This window comes from Arachis stenosperma, chromosome 5 (genome assembly GCF_014773155.1).
Source record: "Arachis stenosperma cultivar V10309 chromosome 5, arast.V10309.gnm1.PFL2, whole genome shotgun sequence".
NCBI lineage: Eukaryota > Viridiplantae > Streptophyta > Magnoliopsida > Fabales > Fabaceae > Arachis > Arachis stenosperma.
This window is the reverse complement of record NC_080381.1, coordinates 28,651,477-28,663,890: the sequence shown is the minus strand read 5'-3', so window position 1 is coordinate 28,663,890 and position 12,414 is coordinate 28,651,477.

The window sequence follows — 12,414 nt, the reverse complement described above, 5'->3', positions numbered from 1 at the left end:
TAGTAGTATGAATGATTGATTATAACTAGGAGCCTTTATAGAAAAAGGGGTAAACAAAAATCGCAACTCGAAAGCGCAACACTCCGATCGATAACGTAACGAACAAGGATAACCAACGCGAGGTTATATATATACAAAGGAGTGTCAAAAACAGGAATATCAAGACTCAAGATCCGGCTGCGAAGATAACCGGTCCGAGCGTAGCAATATATACATATGATAAAATAAGGAAAACCCCAAAGGGACACAAATACATAAAACCTATTCTCCAAAATCTCCCATAAGAGGAGTCATCACAGTTTGTATTATTTAATGGAGATAAAAGTATCTAAGCAAAACATATAAACTAAACAGAGTCCCCAAGAACAAGGAATCTTCGCAAATCTAGAAGTCTCCAGCATGCCTCAGCGAGAAACCTCACGTCCTGCATCTGAAAACCACAAAATCCGCATGGGTGAGAACCAGAGGTCCCCAGCATGGTAACAGCTTCCACATATATAATACATAATAATAGAGGAAAGCCAAAGGCAATCCTAGAACTTCCTCCAGATAATATCAAAGCTTATAAACAAGCTAAACCACATAAGGGCATCTGACTAAAGATTCTTCAGTCTAACTAATACTTCCCTTTCCAATTCCTTCAAACCTCCCAACCACCAGCAGGAGTATAATATATCAAACACAGTTATATCAGACAAGGAATATACAAATAGGAGCAGTTAAGACATTTAGACAATTAGTAAGTAATATGCAGTCAAATAGGCAATCTCAAACAATTCACATAGTATGCATATGATGAATGCCTGTCCCTAGTGGCCGATGATATCATCTTGTCGGTTATAAAGCCAACCCGACAAGTCCTGGTCGCTAACCATTGGACTGTCCCTCTGTCGTGCATCCCCAACTCGAGTTATACTCGTTATAAACTTGATCATAAACATGATCCATATCCATCACTCTCACTGGTGAATATTTCGGGGGCGAGCTCATCCGGGTCTTTCACAGTGCCCGGCCACACTTACGACATAGGGTCAACAGAGTCTCGAGCCTCCACCTGGAGCACGTGGTGGCTAGCCACTGCTACTACCCAGGGAAACTCGTATCTCTGATAGTGGAAGTCCAATTCACAATTATCAATAATTCAGCATCAACATGCATGAATTCTCATCCATGGATCAACATCCATATCAGCCATCCGGCTCACGGTTCAGTCCAGAACCAGCCAATAATCATAGCATACACAGCTATTCCGGCTCACGGTTAAATCCATAACCAGCCAATAATCATAGCATACACAGCTATTCCGGCTCACGGTTAAATCCATAACCAGCCATTTCATTAACAATTACAGCCTTTCGGCTCATGGCATAACAAGCACTTCCACCACCATCCTCCACATCTCACATAATCTTCTTGATCCTCATTGATCATTCATTCTTCCCTTGCTTCACTCGCAAGTTACCTCATTCACTAGCCCCTTTCTAATAGCTAGGCATGTCATAATGATTTAAGACATAAATGGTGAGATCGGAGGCTTAGAAGTATGAGATTTGGCTTTTAAAACTCAAAAATCAACTTTGGGATGAAAACAGGGCCGCGCGTACGCGCACTCCACGCGCACGCGTGGATGGTCTCAAAAACTCATCGACGCGCAAGTGTCACGCATGCTAACGCGTGGATTCAAAATTTGCCAATCGACGCGCACGCGCCAACCACGCGTACGCGCGGGTGTTCTCGTGCCCCAGGCACAACACTGGCACAGTTCTGGCATAACTCTCTGTAAAATGGCTGGGCATTGGGTGCAGCACAATCGGCGCGCCCGCGCACATCACGCGCACGCGTGGATGGCGCTTTCTGGAAGATCGGCGCGTACGCGCCAGGTGCGCCCACGCGCAAGGGGTTATTCTGCTAAAAATTTTCTAAGTTAAAAGCTGCAGAATTCACAGATTTAAACCCCAATCTTCCAACGGACATAACTTCCTCATTTTAAATCGTTTTTCACCCGTTCTTCGAACGGCATGGACATCCCGGATCCAATTTCATTTCTAAACAGATTTGGTACAAAACGGAGATCCGTAGTCCAAGTTATGTCCCGTCAAAGTATGCCCAAAAACCATATTTTTATACAAAACCACAATATGCCATTTTCAAAACAAGCCATTTACAACTCTTTTCAAAATCAATCAAAACATGCCATTTTCATCCCTTTTCTTTGAAATCAATCAAAATGTATCAAATTCAACATCAAGCCTCCTCAACTCACACATTGACACATTACCACAATCACCAAAATCACTATCTCATCATTTTACCCCACTTCACCCAAGTGGCTCAAACTCAAACACATTGACATATCACATACTATTCCTCATGCCAATTCTCAACAACACCAATTCCAATAAATCAATATTGTACACAATCAACATCATACTCACCATCAACATGGTTCAACCCACAATTCAACCATAACCAATCATCAAACATATATCACAACATGCATATTTCTCATATATCATACAACCAAGGCATCAATAATCATCATCACATATATGACCACATCATATATCTCAATCATTCCACAACATCAACAATTCAATGCCTATCTTAGGGCCTCTAGCCTAAGTATTTCCTACTACATTACATATTAGATACGGGAAACCGAAACCATACCTTAGCCGAATTTCCCAAGCTCCACCGGAGCACTTCCAAATCACTTATCCACAAGCTCTCAAGGCCTCAACACCTCCAAGAACAGATTTTTCACCACCAAACCCTTTCCAAGCTTTTCAATATCACCAATCAAGCTCCAATATCCACACATACACAACCTAAGCCACAACCATCATACCCATACACAACATCTCAAAATCCAAACATCATAGGACAACAAAATTACACTAGGGTTGAGAATCTTACCACACCCAAGGTCCAAGGAAACAAGATTAACCTTCTCCTTCAAAAGAGGTGGGTCCTATAACATCAAAGAACCCAAAATCTCAACATTTTTGCTCATAAAACTCGAAAACAAGGCTGGAATTTCGAAGAGCAAAACGTGGCTTACCTCAAGATTAATTGTATGGGTTTTGTAGAGCTCTCCGCGGTGAACGCGTGGCCGCAAACGGAGCAGCAATCGGAGCTCTAGATCAAAAGTTATGGTGGTTTGAAGATCAAGTGAGAGAAAGAACTTGAGAGAGTGTTCTTCCCCCCATGGCCTCCATTTCAGCGTGTTTAGTGTCTCAAATGAGGAGAGAGAGTGCTGAAAACTAGGGTTTTGGTTTAGTTATGTTGGGCCAAGGGCCCACTTTGGGTCCGGTTGGCCCGGTTTGGCCCGTTCGGTCCAATCTTGGTCCGAATTCTATAAAATTGATACCAAAATTCTCGTCTCAGTCTCCTCTATCACATTTAGCCATAAAAATCACATTTTAGGCTTTCTAGAATAAATTCTCATTTATAGGTTAATTAGTCGTTAATTAACCGGGTTTTACAAAGCCATCATGATTTGATTGCCATAGACAATTCTTGCCAGATAATCACATGTTTAGAAGAAACAAGGATGCATTCTATGAGAATAGAATTGAGAGATCAGAACCTCGGTCAAGATTGATTGGAGAGCAAATATGGGATATAGTTCAGAATTATGATAAGATAAGTGATGTTGAGCAACTTGAGATAAAAGGATATGGAAGTATGCATAATTTGACCAAAAGAAGTATATTTTGGAATTTGCCTTATTGGCGTCATAATTTAATCCATCATAATCTTGATATAATGCATATTGAGAAGAATGTATTTGATAATATATATATATTTAATACTGTTATGCACATCAAAGAGAAGACTAAAAATAATGTAAAGGTTAGAATGGATCTATTATTATACTGCAAGCGAAAAAGTTTAAAACTGCCAGAACATAGTGGAGGTAAAATTATAAAATCCAAAGCAAATTACATATTTACCCTCCAGCAAAAGAAAGCAATATGTGAATGGGTGAAAGTTAAGGATGCCTGATGGATATGTTTCAAATTTAGAGAGATGTGTTGACATGAAGGAGGGCAAGTTATATGGAATGAAAACTCATGATTGTCGTATATTTATGGAAAGTTTACTCCCAATTGCTTTTAGTTCAATGCCAGAGCAAATATGAAAGCCAATAACAGAGTTAAGTCAATTCTTCCGAGATTTGTGCTCAACGTCGTTACAAAAAGATGTTCTCAATAAGATTGAAGAAAATATTCTAATTGTGCTATACAAATTAGAACGTATTTTTCATCTTAGATTTTTTGACTCAATGGAACATCTACCTATTCATTTATCATTTGAAGCATTATTTGGTGGTCTTGTACAATATAGATGGGTGTATCCTTTTGAGAGGTACCTTAGTCACACCTCTATATTTATTCTCAATTTTTTTATGATTTTATTAAATCAATAATTTGTTATTTGATTTTTGTTATAAATTTTTTCATGACGAATTTCTCCATCATTTTAAGAAAAAGGTCAAAAATAAGGCACATGTATGTTGAAAGATCTATCATTGAATCATACCTAATTGAGGAGATTTCTCACTTTTGTGAGTACTATTTTAACCAAACTAGCATCGGCACAAAGCAAAATGATGCGAATGATAGTTCAATGCAACCAATTTTGTCTACTTTTAATTTGCCTAGTTGTTTGGCTGGTGAATGCCAAACTCATTATTTAGATGATAAAAAATTCAGTGCAGCCATGAATCATATACTAATAAATTGTGATGAAATTAAACCATATATTGAGTGAATATTTATCTTTTTATATATATTCTTACATGCTAATAATATTTTCTTATATTAATAATTTTAATTTCTTTGAAATTCATGTACTATAGGATCTTTGTGGACTTCATACGCCAAGATCATATTATTTTAAGTGATGAACAAATTGATCAATTTATTGAAGGAAATTTTGTAAAATGGTTTAAAAACTATGTAAGTCAACATAATATGATAATCTTGTTGTACACACATTTTTTGGTAGATGACATATTATATTCTAATTTACTGGTTCTTATTTAATATAGGTTCATGATCCTTTAAATAATGTGACAAATTTGAATATTCATTCTTTGGCATGGGGTTCTTTGAGAATTGTTAAATGTTGGCCTATCTACAAAGTCAATGGCTTTAAATTTCACACAAGATCTCACTCATATGGAAAGTCAACTCAGAATTATGGAATATATATTAAAGACACAAGTTATGGTGAATATGAAAATGATTTCTATGGCCAGCTTGATAAAATTATTCAAGTTGAGTATATTGGGATACAACTAAAAAGAGTTATATTATTTAAATGTAAATGGTCTGATCCCACGATTGGCAAAGGAACAAAAGTAAACAAAGAGTATAAAATCATACAGATTCAAAAGAATCGACGATATGGTAAATATGATCCATTTATCATTGCGCATAAAGTAATCTAAGTATATTTTGCACCTCATCCAACAAGCAACACTAGAAAAAAAGCAGAATGGTGGTTTGTATTTAAGACTAAAGCAAGATGTGAGATTAAAATTGAAACAACAGAAGATTGTGCATATTAAGATGCCATAAATCAATCTAACAATCATATCTCAAATGATATTGATATTATTGTTGATTTATTGGATACTAATAGTACAAGATATGAAGATGATGATGACGATGACGATGATGATGATGATGATGATGATGATAATGATGATGATATGACACTTGGAGATGAGGACGAAGACATGCACGAGGACGAGGACGAGGATAATGAAGATGAAGATTAAAATAAATAATATGAAAAAGTGCACTATGAAATGTATTTATTTATTTTTTTTATTTTTAATATACCTTAATTTTATGAAAAAGTATATAATTTTTTATTTTATGTGATTTTTTTATTATATTTTATTTTTACTATTTTTTAGAAGATTGGATATAATTTATTTTTAAATTTTTATATATGTGATTTTTTTAGATATACTTTATCTTAAATTTGTTATAAAATTAAATTTTGAATGATTATAACGTAAATAATCAAAACGAATAAATTAAAAAAAATGAGGTAACTAAAAAAATAAAAATTAAATATAGCATGGTTTATAAAAGTTAATATTATAAATTTAATATTTAATATAATAAAAATAAAAGAATAAAAAATTTTATAAATATGATTAAATCTAACAAAAAAAATGAAAGGATAAATTGGAAAAAAAATAATGTTCTTTAAAATAACAAAAATCATGAGTGTTATCTAGCGTATATATATTCTATCGAATTTTATTTGGTTTTATTTTTATTTTATTTTATATTTTTGTATGGATTAAAAAATAATGTTACTAATATATGAATAATGTTAAAACATATTAAACTAATTTTGTAAAAAAAAAATTTTTAATAAATATTTGAAATTCGTTTGAAAACTGATACACTTTTAAATGAAATTTACAAATAATGTTATTTTTGTCTCAAATTTGTGGGCAAAAATTTTAACTTCTTTGAAGGATTAGCTATAGTAAAAATATTTAAAATTAATTATAGACAAATTTGATATAGAATTAATATTTTTCAAAATGTCTCCCAAATCCGTCTGAAGTTATTAGGCATATTTAGATGGAATACGGACGAATTATAGTTTTTGTCCAAAATGTGTTGCTAATCTGTATAAAAATTTTAGCGCCATCCTAAAATAATTTGGCGCCAAAATTTGGGACAAAATTTAGACAAATTTAAGATAGAATACCTTATTCCAATCCCTCCACTAAAAGTTGTTCAAAATTTGTCTTAAATTTATCTGAAATTAAAAAGTCATTCAAACGAAATAAATTGTTTGAAATTTTTATCCAAAAATCCTTATTTCTAGTAGTTATTGAAATCAAAACTGGACTGAGAATCAAAGCTATACAAACAGACAATGGTGACGAATTTTTATCTACAATGTTCATACAATTTTTAAAAACCAATGTCAAACAACACATACTCACTCGTTCCTATACACACCAATAAAATGATCTAGTAAAACGCAAATACCGTCATATTACACAAAAATTTTCCTCACATTGCTAGCCCAAACCGACCTACCACTAATTTTTGAGATAAAACTAAAAACTTCTTTCTTCCAAATATAAATATCTATACACCGTAATAAATTTAGTTAATTCTGTTAATGCAACTTTTTACATATTTCTTTTTTTCAAGAATGTTCATCTCTTCTTTATCTCACTCTCCTTTTTTCTTTTCTCTAAATTCTATTCGCAGTTCACTATTACCTGATACCTTTACAATACTAACCGTAATATTTTTTATATTTTTTTATCATTAATCACAATTAAAATATTTTTTTTAAAATATTATTTTTTTCTATTATTATCTTTTTATTTATTTTATTATTCGATCATTTTTACTCTTAAATCATGAAAATTGATATTATAATCACTATAATTATAATTTTTGTTGCTATCTTCTAAAAAACAATCACAATGAAAGGGTATTTTTAGAAAAAAAAATTTAATTTTGACAAAAAATTTAAACAAGACAAAATAAAAATATTTAAAATAAAATAAAATATTTCAAACATTAACAACGAAATCAGTATTTAGGACAAATGTTAAAAAGACTAAAATATTGTATCCGTATAAATAATACAAGTTTACGAGTACGACCATTATCGGTTCATCTCACTTCTTGAGATTAAAATTAAACTAGTGGTAAAATTTGGGTATAAATTCAATTTATATATGTAATTTTGCATACAAAACTGATTCATAAATTTATCTCCTAATTTTACTATATGTTGAAAATTTATTTGTCATTCATATTTTTCAGGATTGTTTTTAGCAGTGATATGAATTTTTAAATATGATTTTAACAGTTTATTAAAAAAAATTAGTTGCTTTTTGATATTAAAAAAAATTCTTTGATATTATTTCCCTATAAAATTAATGCAAATACAGTTTTATTAAATAAAAATTAATATATAAAATAAGAAATTAAAACACATGGTACTAATTTTCGTTAGGCCTAATAATTACTTTAAAAAATGTACACTTTTATTTAACTTTGTATGATGTATTTATAACTTAAAGTCTTAAACGTTTGTGGTTAAGCCTCTCTATCGAATAAGAAAGTTTAATTTGCGAACAATGTGGGGTAGAATTTGTTGATTCTCGGATACGTAGATATCAAATGGGCTATATAAAACTCGCATGCCCAGTAACCCATGTGTGGTATTTGAAACGTCTTCCTAGTTATATCGCGAATCTTTTGGATAAGAAGAATTCGTATATATAGAAAGAGCTTAACAAAAGATATAAACATTTCAATAATTATTATTATTATCTCGTCGGAAATGGAACAAAAAATTCGTAATTTTTAATGAATTTGAAAGAAATAGTATTGAGAAGTAATCTGTATGGGACTCGAGACGCATCTATTTGTATCAACGGTCCCGGATATGTAACCGCTCTATTGAATCCCTATGATTTAATAAAATTCAGTTAAATCCATATGGCTATATTGTAAAAATGTTTTTCACTCAAATCCAACCGTGTAATTGTCTTTACTAGATGTTATAAAATTATTGTTTTCTCTAAGAAATTTGGAAAACATATAGGAAATTGATTAAAAGAAAAATTATAAATAAGGATATGATGATTAAAATTATTTATACAATATAAGAATTTATCTAAAAATATTTAAATTATATATTTAATAAAAATTTCGTTTAATATAAGAACTTGATTAATTACAAATTTTTAAACGGTAAAATCGAACTAAAAATTAAGCAAACTATACTGTGACTTTTACACTATTGTATTTTCTCTTCTAGTTAGTAATTATCAGCAGCTGCATTGCAAAAATAAAAAATATATTAAAAAGAATATTTATAAAAAAATGTAAACATAATAAGATTACATAAAATATTTAATTACTAAGGCATATTTATTGGATAAACTACTAAAATATTATCCAAAAATTTTTAATCAATTAAAAGTTATAAAAAAAATAGCATCAAAATTTTGTAATCTTGACATATAAAATTTTTTAACTAATTAAAAATTGTCGAAATATTTTTTAACTTATAGTTCTTTAAAAGACTTCTTAAACTGTTTACCAAAAATTTATATGTCAATTTCAACTAAATATAATAATAAATCCAAAAATATTATCATGAGACCAATAACATATATAATATTAAAAAATTACGCAAAAAAATATATATAATGTAAGATGTATTACAAAAATATATCGATAGAAAATATATTTTAAACTATAAAAAATGTGTATACTTTTTAGTTTTTACTAATGAAATAGTTAATTCTTTGTATCATAAAATTCATCGATAATAGAATTTGTGTTAAATTTTTTAGCAATTTTTTTTTCAATATAATTAAAAGACAATTAGCAAAAAATTCATCTTTTATTTTGTTTCTGAGTTATTCTTTACAATATTCATAACTGAAAAAGATCTCTCAATTATAGCAGTTGAAATAGAGAGAATTAATATAGAATAAATCAAGAAGGATAGTCACAAGAAGAAAAAAAATTCACTATGTAACATTTAAAAAATTTTATTTAATTAAAAAATATTAGTAATAATAACTTTTTTTATTTTTTAATATTGTTACTTACTTTTTAAATATTAGAAATTATTAATATTTAGGATAGACTGGACGTTTATTTATACTAGGCTAAATATTAAATAAATTTTTTAAAAAATTAAATTATACTTAATAATTTATTACTATTAATTTTTTTATAAAAAAAGTTGGGGGAAGGGGTCGAAGCCTTCACTCGTTCCCTGTATATCTGTCTTTGACAAAATGATATATTTTTCTTATCATTGGACTAATTGAATAATATTGAACTCGTATATAAGTAAAAATTTAGTTATTTTTGTGTCATTTGCAATACATTAATGTATTTTTAGTTCCAAAATACATTTGAATGTGTTTTGTTAATTGAGTGAGTTAAAATTTTAGACTTATAGTTCTTTAAAGATTTCTTGTATCATTTATAAAAAATTAATGTGTTATTTCTAACTAAATGATGCGTTTTTATTATCACTGAATTAATTGTGTGGTATTAAACTAATATATAAGAGATTTAACTCTTTTCGTGTCATTTGTGATAATTTGATGTGATTTTCGAATCTAAAACACATTTTAATTTATTTGGTTGGTTGATTGAGTCAATATTATAGATTTGTGGTCCTCTGAAGATTTCTTGTGTCATTCACTGAAAATTTCTGTGTCATTTACAACTAATGATGTGTTTTTATTAAACTAATTATTTGATATTGAACTTATTAGAAGAAAAAGAAAAAGGAAGATGAGGATGATGACAATGATAATAGAGGAGGAAAAGAAAGAGGAGGAAAAAGAAGAAGGAGAAGAAATTAAACGAAAAAAGGAGGAGGAGGTAAAGGAGGAGGAAATGGTGATAATGATGGTGATGAAAGTAAGAGAAGGACGAGGAGGAAGGAGAAAGAAGAAGAAGAAGTGTACATATGTAAATTTGACTTAATTAGACTTGGTTAAAAAAAGTTTGTTTGTTTAGTATTTTTGAAAAGGTTATATTGCTGACAAAAATAATCTTTAAAAATATGAACGACAAATAAGTTTTTAAATGATTTCAAAATGCCACAAAATAATTCATAAATATTATATTTTTTATAAGTGATAAAATATTTTTGGAATAATTATCTAAATCAGTCTTCAAGAATTTTAAAAGCGGACATTTTAGTCTCTAGAAAAAATTAATACACAGATCAATCTCCAAAGTTTTATTCCGACAGACAGTTCAATCCCCATTTTATTTTTTGGCAGAGTAATTATCCAGATCAGTCCCCAAAAATTTTAAAAACGGATATTTTAGTCCCTAAAAAAACTTAATGTACAAATCAATCCCCAACGTTTCTCTCCGTTAGACATAACAGTCCTCTCCAAAAATAAAATAAAATAAAACAATTATTGTTATTAATTGCACAATAATATTATACTATAATTTTTTGTATTTTTGGACAAAAATAATAAAAAATTTATTCATTAAATTCTTATATATATATAAGAATTTAATGAATAAATTTTTTATTATTTTTGTATATATAAGAATTTAATGAATAAATTTTTTATTATTTTTGTCCAAAAATACAAAAAATTATAATACAATATTATTATGCAATTAATAATAATAATTATTATTTTATTTTTAGACGGAGGACTGTTATGTCTAACGGAGAGAAATGTCGATGATTGATTCGTACATTAATTTTTTTTGGGGACTAAAATATTCGTTTTTAAATTCTTGGGGACTGATACGGGTAATTATTCTGTCAAAAAATGAATTGGAAACTGATTTGTCTGTCGAAGTAAAACCTTGGAAATTGATTTGTATATTAATTTTTTTGGAGACTAAAATATAATATCCGCTTTTAAAATTCTTGAAAATTTATTCAGGTAATTAATCAATATTTTTTAAATTAGCATTCGAACTATTCATTTTATCCAAATTTTTATTTGTGGCAATATTTGAATAAGTATTTAAAGGTACATAAAAAAATTAGAGCAAAATTTAATCTCTAATTTTTTATTTTTCTAAAAAAATTAGTCATTCACAATTATATATATATTTTAAATTCAGTTGACATAAATCATTAAATTTTAAAGATAAAAATATTTTATTTTTCTAATAATATTTATAAAAAATCACTTTAAAATCTAATGTCTTTTTTTAGAATTTATATTTAATATGTAGTTATTTTTATTAAAATCTTTTAAAAATTTACTTGTTATTTATATCTTTTAAAGTTATTTTTGTCATTAATATAAATTTTTAAATACTATTTTACCACTTATAAAAATCATATGATTTTTTAAAATTTTTTTCAGTGTTTTAAATTATTCAAAAACTTATTTATCATTCTATCTTTTAAAATATTTTATCCTATTTTTTTTAAATTTTGAATAATAAATGACTAACTTCCATAAACATTAATCCTTTTTCCTCTTTAATGTTAAAGAATCAGTTTTTTGTTTTTTAAAAAAAATTAGAAACAAACGCACTACACATACTCTTTTATCTTTTATGATTATCAATTGTCTTTCAGATAATCAAATTAATTATAATTACTCATGTTACTCATATACAAAATTAATTCAAATGCCATGCATAATTATGGAGAAAATAGTATTTTTCATTTTTTATTATCTAATGATGAGATAATTGAATTTTAAAAATATGTGCGCAAAAAAAAAAAAAGAAAATAGCAACTATATATATATTATTCCATATATTTTTAATAAATATTTTATATTATATTATATATTATGCTTGGGTATCAAATTTTTTATGTACATATGATATAATTATATAAAATATAGTATAATAGTGCCTAATAATTACACAGGCG